This window comes from Camellia sinensis, chromosome 1 (genome assembly GCF_055761805.1).
Source record: "Camellia sinensis isolate YWXY chromosome 1, ASM5576180v1, whole genome shotgun sequence".
Classification (NCBI taxonomy): Eukaryota; Viridiplantae; Streptophyta; class Magnoliopsida; order Ericales; family Theaceae; genus Camellia; species Camellia sinensis.
The window spans coordinates 37,204,810-37,218,318 of record NC_138961.1 but is presented as its reverse complement, the minus strand read 5'-3'; the positions used below and the strand labels follow the sequence as shown (position 1 = coordinate 37,218,318).

Genomic DNA, 13,509 nt, shown 5'->3' with positions numbered 1-13,509 from the left:
AATTTTGTCATATTTATTTTTATAAAGGTGGACAATAAAAATGATTTGGAACACTAAACTATCCAACAATCTTGGTAAGCACAATGATACTTGTGGCCTTTGGTGACTTTTTGGCCAAATCTTCAACTACAATATGAGTGAACTTATCATATAGTTTGTCAATGACTTCATCTCCAAACTGGTTTGAGATCATAGACTCTGTGAAGGACCTGATACCCTTGGCATACTTTCCCACTTTAGCCCTCACATCCTTCTCTTGCTTGTCCATAGCATCAAGTGAAAAAGCCTTCATAAGCTTAATTGTGAATGATCCTTCCCTCTCCACTATATCTTGCTCTTCCTCATATGATGGAGAATAGTATGGCACATTGAACGAGTCTAGCTTATCTTCATCCATCAATCCTTGTTGTCAAGAAATGAATGAAAGACAATCAATAGACCATGCACTTGTCAAGTAATTTGACTAGTAATTATCATGTTTTTTCTAAACATTATATTGGTTGTGTATTTATCCAATAGCAAGGGTGTAAAGGGAAAAAAATGGGACCCCACTTTTGATCAAGGGATCAATGAAGGGATAAACAACACACCATTTATATGATCCGATCATATTTTTCAAAACATAGAATTACAACTAGTATACTTAGCAATATTCTATAAATAATCTATATAATTGGCAAATAACTATCTATTACTTTTAAATAATTTATCTATTCAATTGTTTTTTAAATATTTTCAATAGAACTTCATTTTTAAACAAAATTTGGGATCTAAGGTAACTGCTTTGCTTGCTTATCTTCAAGGTCAACTGTTTGTGTTCCGGAAGTTTGTACTTGTACATGCCTGAAATAAAATCAAAGTACTCTTTATTGCAAATTTATTAAGATTTGAAAAATGTTAAAGACTTCAAAAGTTTTACTAAAATTTCTATCAAATGTCTCACATGAGTGTTGGACCCACACCATATGAGTCTCATGTAAGTCCAACATCGATGTAAGACATTTGATAGAAATTTTGATAATAAGTATAAGATCTCTAGCATTGCTCCTAAGATTTTGTTCATTTTATTTCTCATCACATGAGAAACAGGAAAGTGTATTCAAGTTGTGTCAATATGAAGTGTCTAAAATGAGCATCAAGTCAAGGTATATTTAATGACAAAAATGATGTTTCAAAAATTAAATTTACCTGTGAAACCAATTCAGCAATGGCCATAGCTAATAGTTCCCACTTGTAGCAACTTTCTATGTTTGAGGGATCATGGGATTGCCTACTGTAACGCCCTCAAAATAAACCCATAATTCATACTTTCATGATACAAGAAATTGACAATGTATTCAAGAGAATAAAGTGTACATCTATTGATCAGAGTATTTATTACAAAAGTATTACATGTTGACAACAAAAGTAAATGCCCTACGGGCTTACAACTTTCCAAGCCAACACTTGGTTACAAAAAAAAAAAGAGTACTAACTCATACACATTAAGCCCTCGGCTTGAATTTACATGTAATACACAAAAAGGTAAACGACAAAAAGGGATCTTCAGCCTCTAAGCCTCCCAAGCTATGTCCTTGGAGGTGGCATATCACCTGAACCTGAAAATGATGTCCCATATAGGGTGAGCCAATGCCCAATAGAGATATACTAAACCAAGTATGAGAAATAACTAAAACAATAGCATTTGATATATGGTTGACACTTATAAACCAACTTACAACACTTTTCAATTCAACATCAAGTACATTCATTTTTCATTTCAGTTTCCTTCACTTCTACAGTTTCGATTCATAATTATGGCTCAGAACCTGGCCAAACAGTTCAATGAGACTATAACACATATTAAAACACTTCCATACTTCACAATTCACATGAGAATATAACTCATATTAAAACACTTCCATACTTCAACACTTCCATATTTCAAGTGATAGACAGATTTCCTGTATCAGTGGAGTCCATCCCCTATCTCCTCCCAAACAGGTTTGAGAGTCCATCCCCTATCTCCTCTCAAACCATGGAGTACATCCCCTATCTCCTCCCAAACAATATACATATACAATGTATTTAAACACTTATCATATACCATGATCAATCAATACACACATTTGCTGTATTATTCCAACCGTCATATTCAATGACATATTCAATGTGATTAGTTTCAGTTTTCCCTAATCATCACACAATGTCTACAACAATCAAGACTATCCTCCACCGATAGCCCAAAGCAGTTATCTCTGAACAGATAATAAATTTATCAACAGATAAAATATCGACATTTTCATAGGTGAGTGATTAAATTATCCAACTACACCATTTACTCCCATAATTTTCCAATATCATGAATTTCACTTCAATTTCACATTTCCCCAAATTAATTATTCAACATAATTAGGGCATTTTTCCCTTTTTCTCAATATTAGTCCAAAGACTCAATTTCATCGATTTAACAACAACAATTTCATTTTTCAATGTCTCATACACACATAGGTTTTAACATTTGAAAACCCCCCTTTTTATAATCTCAAATCAAACCCTAACTTTCTCAAAATGACTAAGCAACACCATCTAATCAAAATGACCAAAATTTATGTTAAAACTCATAGAATAAAGTAGGTTATCCCTACCTTAATTTTTGGAGCTCAAAGGAGAAGAGGGGTGAAACTCAAAGTGCTCCAAATCCACAACTTTTCAGATTAAAGCGAAACCCTCGCGAAGCTCTACCTTTCTTCCAAAGGGACTAGAGTAGAAGACCACTAGAACTAGATGAAACCCTAGAGAGAAGGTATATAAAGAGAGAAAGAGCAGCTGGTCTAGGGTTTGTATAAAAGAAAATGATGAAAAAGTGAAGTGTAACCCGCTGCTGCCAACTGATATATTCGAGACTTACTCGAGCGAAGTAGTGGTCGCTCGAGTGACCAGACACAAAGAAACCTCGCTCGAGCGTAGAAAGCCTCGCTCGAGCCAACAAATCGAAGCTTCAGGTCTGCAACCCAGAAGCATGCTCGAGCGAAGAAAAGTTCGCTTGAGCAAAGAAACCCAAAACATAGACCTCGCTCGCTTGAGCGAAGGAAAGCTCGCTCGAGCGAAGAATTGTAACCTTTAGGTCCAAAACCAAACGCCGACACAGACGCAAGCTCAAGCGCAAGACTTCTCACTCGAGCCACCAGACACATCACTCAACTCTCGCTCGAGCGAAGGATCTAAAACACAGAGCTCGCTCGAGCGACAAAAGTCTCGCTCGAGCGAAGACACCAAAATCTGGGCAACAACCATTTGTTTCAAAACACTCCCAACCTGATACAAACCTACCCAACACATCCTAAAATTCAAATATAAGGAATTAAAGGACGGAAATGAAACAAATGCAACAATACTCAACCGCGGAACCTAAGTCCAGAATACTGTACATAAAAGGAAAAACCCGGGATCGCTATAACCTTCCCCCCTTAAAGAATTTCATCCCCAAAATTAGATATAAGCTTCAAAAAAACATGATTTCTCAATTCCCAACAATATTACAATTCAATAACCAACATCTTGACCCATTACCGGTCATCCCATCTCTATTCAAGAGGCAATTCACAACATAATTCAATATGCATTAACAACATGCCTTTCTTTGAAATTCAAAAATTTCCAATATCATATTCCACCATTTCATAACATATTCAATGTTAAAGATATATTTGCATTGCCACAGTACATTCAACATATACAATGCTACATTAACTTTCATTTTCAAGGCATTTACCATAATACTCCCATAAATCGAAATATATACAATGTTTTACAACTTAAGACATATTCAATGCTCTTAAAGTTTATCAATACAACAAAATATTCAACATACGATCATACATCCACAAATAGATTCGAATACTTCTCTCGGACCTCCAACTCGCGTTCCCAAGTGGCTTCCTCAACCCCGTGATGTTTCCACAAAACTTTCACCGAGGGTATCATCTTGCCTCGCAAGAATTGATTCCGCATATCCAAGACCCGAACCGGTCTCTCCTCATACGAGGCATTCTCATCTACCTCTAAGTCAGTCCAATCCAATACATGCAATGGATCTGGCTCATATTTCCGAAGCATACTAACATGAAACACGTCGTGCACTCCGAACAACTGCGGCAGCAAAGCTAAATGGTAGGCAACCTCGCCAATCCTCTCAAGGATCTCGAAAGGGCTAATAAATCGAGGGGACAACTTCCCACTCTTACCAAACCTCATCAATCCCCGCCTAGATGATATTTTCAAAAAAACATGATCACTCACCCCAAATACCAAAGGCCTCCTCCTATGGTCGACATAACACTTTTGACGACTCTTGGCTATAACAAGTCTCTTACAGATAAGCTCAACTTTCTCCGTCGTCTCCTGAACCAACTCTAGGCCCAACAAAGGTGCATCACCCACCTCGGCCCAACAAACTGGAGACCTACACGGTCGGCCATACAAGGCCTCAAATGGTGCCATACCAATACTCGATTGGAAACTGTTGTTGTAGGCAAACTCCACCAAGAGCAAGTGCCTCTCCCACGACCCACTAAAGTCAAGGACAACCTCGAAGCATAGCCTCAAGGATCTGTATAGTACGCTCGGACTGCCCGTCAGTCTAAGAATGATAAGTCGTGCTAAAGGTCAACCTAGTGCCCAAGGCACTCTGCAAACTCTGCCACAACCTAGCAATAAAACGTGGATCTCTATCTGAGACGATCGACACTGGGATCCCGTGCAATCTCACTATGTCCCGAACATACAAGTCGGCAAGATGGTCTACCGAATCTCTCACGCGCATAGGGATAAAGTGCGCCGACTTAGTCAACTGGTCTACAACCACCCAAACAGTATCACTACCCCGTTGAGTCCTCGGAAGACCTACAACGAAGTCCATAGTGATATGCTCCCACTTCCACTCGGCTATAGGCAAGGGTTGCAACAAACCCCCTGGCCTCTGATGCTCGACCTTCACTTGCTGACAAGTAAGGCACTTAGATACAAAAACTGCCACATCTTTCTTCATACCCCACCACCAAAACTGGCGACCCAGATCACGATACATCTTAGTACCTCCCGGATGCACCGCAAGGCGTGAATGGTGAAACTCTCAGAGTACCTCCTCTAGGCAAGACTCCGGCACAAACAAACGATCTCGGTATCTCACACTCAGGTTAGGATACACAGTCACACCCTTCTCAACCTTCCCACTGGAGATCTTCTCCCGGAGGGATTCTACCTCAAGATCACCACTCTGTGCCTCTAACACTCGATTCACAAGTGTAGGTTGCACAACTACTGAAAACAAAGCCGCAGACTCAACAGATTCGCCCAGAAGCAAATCAAACTCGCCAAGTGCACCCAACATCTCCCACTCTCGGATGGCTATACAAGCTACATCACTAATGGATTTCCTGGTAAGGGCATCGGCCACAACATTGGCCTTCCCCGGATGATAATGCAACTCGAAGTCGTAATCCTCAATAAATTCCATCCACCTCCTCTGCCTCAAGTTCAAGTCTTTCTGTGTAAACAGATACTTCAGACTCTTATGATCCGAGAATACCTCGAACCTCTCACCATACAGGTAATGCCTCCAAATCTTCAAGGCAAAAATCACAGCTTCTAACTCTAGGTCATGTGTAGGGTAATTCCTCTCGTGTATTTTCAACTGCCACGAGCCATAGGCTACCACTTTCCCCTCTTGCATCAACACACAACCCAGACCCTCTCGTAAGGCATCACAATAAATCGTATAGCCCAAACCTCTCTCCAGAATAATCAAAATCGGAGCGGTGGTAAGTCTAACTTTCAGCTCTTGGGACGACTTTTCACACGTCTCACTCCATACAAACTTGACCCCTTTCTGCGTCAATCTAGTCAATGGTGAAGCTAGCCTGGAGAAATCTTTCATAAATCGGTGGTAATACTCAGCTAATCCCAGAAAACTGCGGATCTCAAAAAACACTCTTAGGCTGTGCCCAATCTTGCACTACCTCAATCTTGGATGTATCAACAGACACCCCTTCCCCGTAGACTACATGGCCTAAGAACTTAAACTCTGTTAACCAAAACTCACACTTCCCAAACTTGGCATACAGCCTATGGGCTCTAAGCAACTCAAGCACCACCCTCAAGTGTTCCTCATGCTCCTCCTCAGAAGGTGAATAAATCAGGATGTCGTCCACGAAAACGACTACAAAACGATCCAAGAATTCCTAGAATATTCGATTCATCAAATCCATAAACACTGTCGGTGCATTGGTGAGCCCAAAAGGCATTACCAGAAACTCATAGTGGTCATACCGCGTACGAAATGCCGTCTTCGGAACATCTTCCTCCCTGACCCTCAACTAATGGTAACCCGATCTCAAGTCTATCTTAAAGAAACAACGGGACCCTTTCAACTGGTCAAACAAATCATCTATATGGGGCATAGGATACTTGTTCTTAACCGTAGCCCGATTCAATTTTCGGTAGTCAACGCAAAGTCTCAAAGCCCCATCTTTCTTCTTAGCAAAGAGGGTCAGTGCTCCCCACGGCGAAGTACTAGGGCGAATAAAGCCCTTATCTTGCAATTCCTAGAGTTGAATCTCCAACTCACTCAACTCAGCTGGGGCAAAATGGTAAGGTGCCATGGAAATCGACGCTGTGCCGGGCACTAAATCAATAGAAAACTCCACCTCTCGATAGGGTGGCAAACAAACAAGATCTTCGGGAAAGACGCCCGAGTACTCACAAACCACTTTCGGCAACACAGTCTGGGTCTCATCATACTCACTACTCATACAGCTAGTGAGAAGATAACTAAGCTCACTCCGCCCTCACGGATCATACACTAGTGGCAAAACACTACCAACCCGATCCTCTAAGAAATGGAAACAATCCCCGCTCAAGGTACATACAATGACCCTCTGGCGGTAACAATCAATAATAGCCCGATATGACAATAACCAATCCATACCCAAAATCACATCAAAACCCGACATAGCCATAACTACAAAAGAAAATGGAAGCCGGCGGTCGACGACCTCTATATCACAGCCTCTACACCCTTGTTTCAAAATCAATTCACCCCCAACAGGTGAAACAACACAAATAGGAGATGCTAACTGTGCCAACTCCAATCCCAAAACAGATGCAAATACAGCAGATATAAAGGAATGGGATGCACCCGTATCAATCAACACATTAGCAACCGAGTTGCAAAACAAAAAGATATCTCTCACAACAGATGGAGCCAGTACAAGATCCTGCGCGGTAACAGCATACACGCGCCCTGTAGGCCCCTGATCTACCTGCTCACCTCTCGGAGCAAAAGTCTGCTATACAGACTGAGACGATGAGACTCAGACTCCCTGATTGGCCCTCGAGGCCTGAACTAACTGAGCTGGCTGATGGCTCTGAGTCTGCCTCAAACCAGATGCACCAGATGTGCCACTCAACTGCGGACAAAACCTCTTCAGGTGCCCCGCCTGACCACACTGGTAACAAGAAATCGACTGACCTCTGCCCTAACTCTAGCTCTGAGGACGAGCCGAATATAAAGCTGCTCTCTGCATACTTCCCCTCTGCGGGCAAGCTGGAGACTTGTGGCCCAGCTGGCCACACTTGTAACAAGTAACGTCTCTTTGACTGCCTTTCCCAGAACCTGAACTCGGCACTGGAAAGGTAGATCTCAAAAAAGCACCCTGGGACTGCTGAGGGTTAGAACCTCACTGCCTCCTACCGTCCCCCTGGCCATCCTGACTCCTCTTGGAGCCCCTCAACCTTTCCTCCTCCTCCTCGTGCATAATAATCTCCATATGGGCCGCAACATCCACAAGCCGTCCATACTCCCGAGTCATGGACCCAGCAATCCTAACCTTGAGTCTGTGCCTCAACTTCCTTTCGAACTCCAGACAACGGCATTCCCCAGACGCCACTAGCTCAGGTGCAAACCTAGACAAGCTAGTAAATGCGGCCTCAAACTCGGCCACTGATGTACTCAACTGCTTGAGCTAACAAAACTGATCCCTCAACTTCTCCCTGACAGCGGGAGACAGAAACTTCTCCTGAAAAGAATCAACGAAAGCCTCCCAAGTCCCTCCAATACGACCTCGCACAAACTTCCACCACTGACCCGCGTCTCCCTTCAGCTGGAATGACGCCAAGGTCACCTTCAAAGCCCCGTCTTCGATGCCAAGCATCTCAAACGTCTTCGTCATCTACTCAAGCCATGGAGTACATCCCCTATCTCCTCACAAACAATATACATATACAATGTATTTAAACACTTATCATATACCATGATCAATCAATACACACATTTGCTGTATTATTCCAACCGTCATATTCAATGGCATATTCAATGTGATTAGTTTCAGTTTTCCCTAATCATCACACAATGTCTACAACAATCAAGACTATCCTCCACCGATAGCCCAAAGCAGTTATCTCTAAACAGATAATAAATTTATCAACAGATAAAATATCGACATTTTCATAGGTGAGTGATTAAATTATCCAACTACACCATTTACTCCCACAATTTTCCAATATCATGAATTTCACTTCAATTTCACATTTTCCTAAATTAATTATTCAATTAATTATTCAACATAATTAGGGAATTTTTCCCTTTTTCTCAATATTAGCCCAAAGGCTCAATTTCATCGATTTAACAACAACAATTTCATTTTTTAATGTCTCATACACACATAGGTTTTAACATTTGAAACCCTCTTTTTTATAATCTCAAATCAAACCCTAACTTTCTCAAAATGACTAAGCAACACCATCTAATCAAATTGACCAAAATTTATGTTAAAACTCATAGAATAGAGTAGGTTATCCCTACCTTAATTTTCGAAGCTTAAAGGAGAAGAGAGGTGAAACTCAAAGTGCTCCAAATCCACAACTTTTTAGATTAAAGCGAAGCCCTCGTGAAGCTCTACCTTTCTTCCAAAGGGACTAGGGTAGAAGACCACTAGAACTAGATGAAACCCTAGAGAGAAGGTATATAAAGAGAGAAAGAGCAGTTGGTCTAGGGTTTTTATAAATGAAGATGATGAAAAAGGGAAGTGTAACCCGCTGCTGCCAACTGATATATTCAAGGCTCACTCGAGCGATGGAGTGGTCGCTCGAGCGACCAGACACAAAGAAACCTCGCTCGAGCATAGAAAGCCTCACTCGAACCAACAAATCGAAGCTTCAGGTCTGCAACCCAGAAGCATGATCGAGCGAAGAAAAGCTCGCTCGAGCGAAGAAACCCAAAACATAGACCTCATTCACTCAAGCGAAGGAAAGCTCGCTCGAGCGAAGAATTGCAACCTTCAGGTCCAGAACCAGATGCAGACGCAAGCTCGAGCACAAGACTTCTCGTTCGAGCCACCAGACACATCACCCAACTCTCGTTCGAGCAAAGGATCTAAAACACAGAGCTCGCTCGAGCGAAGACACCAAAATCTGGGTAGTAACCATTTGTTTCAAAACACTCCCAACCTGATACAAACCTGCCCAACACATCCTAAAATTCAAATATAAGGAATTAAAGGACGGAAATGAAACAAATGCAACAATACTCAACCGCGGAACCTAAGTCCATAATACTGTACATAAAGAGGAAAACCCGGGATCGCTATACCTACCTTGAAGTATTAAGACCATATAACCATTTGGAACCACCTCTTGAGATCTAGAGTTGAGAAACATTGTGAAATCTTCATGGAATTGAGAAAGGTTGGCTTCTCTTACAACAGGAATGTAGCACATGTATCTTTCAAATCTTTTGGGAAAGTGTATTCGAATCCTTTATTTTTATTTTGAAAATCTTTGGTGTTGTTGTACATTGGTTTTGGAGGAGTATAATCCGATTTAAACTTGTTGGGTTTGGTTGTTCACACTTACTCTTGTCAAAAGTTCCTAGGAGACTTGGAAATTCTATTCTAGAGTCGACACTAGCCTTCCTAAGGGTCGACCATTACCTATTGGTGAAGTTTCTGGGAGCGTTGCTGGAAGATAGGGTAGACACCAGATTGGGAGAGGGTCGACCCTCTTATGTCTATGTGTTAGTTGCTGGAAGATAGGGTAGACACCATACTGGGAGAGGGTCGACCCTTTTATGTCTGTGTGTTAGTTGCTGGAAGGTAGGGTAGACACCAGACTGGGAGAGGGTCGACCCTTTTATGTCTGTGTGTTGGTTGCTGGAAGATAGGGTCGACCCCTGCATGTTTTTTTCAGATTTTTGAGGTCCGAATAGGCCCTATCTAAGGGGGGTTTTAGGCCTATTATTTTATTTGACCTTTGGGCTTTTCCTCACTACTATAAATTGGTCCAAACCTTTTTTCACCCATGATTTTCCTTCCCTTCTTCCTCGTAAACCGTGATTTCTCTCTTCTCTTTCTAAACCCAAACTTTTTCACTTAAATTTCTAGATCTACTCACCTATAGTGATTTTTTCACCTTGCTCCTTTGAGATAAAGTGTAGAGCTTGTCAATGGCTTCGTTTTGATCGGGGCAAAACGTGGTTTCGTTGCCATCGAATTTTGAGCTTTCTCTCTTCTCTCTCATCTATGCTTGAGGTAGGGATATTATACTCTTTAATATGAGCTTTAACCTAGATATTTGTCATTTTGTATAAATGGTGGGATTTGAGAAGATTTTGGTAAAAGTTAAGGTTTGGGTTCTAAACTAAAGGGGTTTTTCATGTTGATTTACAAAATAACCTTGAGGGTTTGTGTATGATGTTCTTTATTGTTAAAATGGTGAGGTTTGGACTTATGGGTTGATATTTTGGAAAAAATGAGAAATTTTGCCCTAAGTTGAGTTGAAATAACTATTTATGTAAATAATGAAATTGGTTTGGAAATTATGAAATTGGGTGAAATGTGATTGAATGGTGTAGTTTGGTTTTATGGAATTTGATAAATTATGTATTGATAGATTTATTTATCTGTTTAGATATATCTGTTTTGGGCTATCAGTGGAGGATAGTTATGATTATTGTAGAAACTGCATGAGAATTAGGATGATTGAAACTAATCAATTGAATTATGTCATTGAATATAACAGTTTGATTAAACCATTGAATATGTGTTTTGATTAGTCATTGTATATGACAAAGTGTTTAAATACATTGTATATGTAACTTTGTTTGGGAGGAGATAGGGGATGTACTTCATTGTTTAAGAAGAGATAGGGGATGGACTCCATTGATAATTAAGTTGGCCGGAGTGTCCAGGGTGAAAGTCCCGAAATCTTAAATATTTATGGATGTCAGTTCCCTCGGACGTGGTTCTGTAAAATGGCAAGAAATAGAAGTGTTGGATTGATGAATGTCATGAATTGTAGTCTCATATTGGTTGCTTTGATAATAATGAATTTGGTTAATTGATTTATCCGGAATAGAAGAATGGAAATGAATTGAGATATTGGCTATCTATGTTGAATGACCTTGAAAAGAATATGTATTGGTTAAGAATGTTGTACATTTATCTGATGCTCATATTTTCGTTAATTCTCATATATTGTTTAGCATATCTCTACTGGGCTTTGGCTTACTCTACTTGGGAAACCATTTTCAAGTATAGGTGACATGCCGCCTCCAAGGGCATAGTTTGGGAGGCTTAGGGGCTGAAGGCTCCACTTTTGTGATTTCGTTTTTGTGCTGAATGTTTATTCAAGCTGAGGGGTTTATATGTATAGAGTTAGAACTCTTCTTTTGTTGTAACCAAGCAAAGTCTTGGAAAGATGTAAGCCCGTAGGGCACTTATTCTGTTGTTAACCTTCAGAGTTACATGTTATAGCTTCAGGATGATCATTTGTGAAAGTGTAATGCATGTAATATCTCTGGTGATATTAACTCTGATGAATGAAAATATAGCATTTCTATTACGTCTATAGATCTTGTGAATGACTGATTTATGTACTTTTTTTAAGAGCGTTACAACTTGGTATCAGAGCGTAAAATTATGTATGTATGTATATATTTAAACAAGGCTTGTTAGGTGTTTTAGCCAATGTAAGTCTAATTTTGAGCTCCAATGGGCTAGTTATTAGGCTAGCTACTTTACCATCTTTTTTTTTTTTGTGGCTACAATTGAAAAGCCCCATAGGCTCTCCAAACAATTATGTATGTATATATTTTAAATTTTTGTATATTTATGTCTTGGATTTGGAATTTTATATATTTTATATATATATATGTGTGTGTGTGTGTATAACAATTTTATATGTTCTTTCAATTCTGTTTGATGAATTACGGAATAACTTATTTTGTATTTTGTATTTTTTTTTCTCCTCATTCTACAGGCTTTGTATGTTTGTATGGACAAATTTATTATTTTTGCAAATTTATATTAGTAAAATATCAACAATTAGTATTTTTTTATTTAAAAAATTAATTATGTTAGTTTAAATGATCAGTTAAAATAAAGAATATGATTAAAAAATACAATAATTAAAATAATTAGGTAAAATAAAAAATATATTTTTTTTATACTTTAACTAGTAAAAAGTAGAGAGTATAGGTAGAATTGCTCTAATAGTTGGTGATTCAATTATGCGATGCCATAAAAGTCACGACGCCGATTGCTTCATCGTCATTTGATTTGCCCTTTTGTTTTCAACACCTTAAGCCAGACTTACAAATCGTGGAGGAAGAGAATTAAGTTTATTATTTACAAACTTCACCCTCTATATTTCATATTATAATTTCATATTATAATTTTCAGCCCCAAAATTTTTTGGACCCTTCGGTCTGAATTGTGTTGTGAATTTAAGAAGATAAAATATGTTAAATAAGTTAATAAAATAAAATATCATATTTAAATTATAATTATTTTTTTTTTTTTATAAAAAAGTCAAAAAAAATTAAAGTAGCATTTGGTAGAGTTTTATAAATATGATTTGAGAATAGAATTATATTTTGAGTTTGTAAGTTCTGGAATTATGATTTGGGTGTGAAAAATTTGTTTGGTGAATGAGCTTTGAAAAGAGTTTTAAATTGAGTGAGAAATTTGTGGTGTGACATATGATATCTGATACAGAAATTTACAACTCATAATCAAACACACAACTCAAAAATCTATTAAAAGTTTATAAAAAAAAATTTTAAAAATCTGAAAATATTGTTTTATTAAACATATAAAAAAATAAACAAATAAAAAAAATTGTCATGCTTCGGTTGACCGGCCGAATAACTAGCAGGATAATCGGTTAAGCCAAATTTCAAAAAAAAAAAATTTGAAAATCCGGCCTAACACAAAGTTTTCTGTTTGTTGTGGAAATATAATTTGAAAATCCTATCCCAACATGGTATTAGAATGTATGAGTAGAATTATAGTTTGAAAATCCTTCCAAACACAGCCTAAAAAGTTCTTAAACGAAACTAATTTAATTAGGTTAAATTAGCTAAAAAATTAAAAAATCATGTTAAAAAAGTTCTTCCCAAATGAACCTTAAAGAAACATTGGGCTGGGTCTCTAATATGGGCAACTACTATTACATGATCTACAAATATTTTGA

The 13,509-nt window shown here is 38.8% G+C and overlaps 1 pseudogene; it reads right to left on the bottom strand.

The window, feature by feature from the left end:
• Positions 1-58: 58 nt before the first annotated feature.
• Positions 59-9,756, bottom strand: LOC114274590 (1,3,7-trimethyluric acid N-methyltransferase CkTcS pseudogene; annotated as a pseudogene).
• Between the last annotated feature and the right edge of the window lie 3,753 nt (positions 9,757-13,509).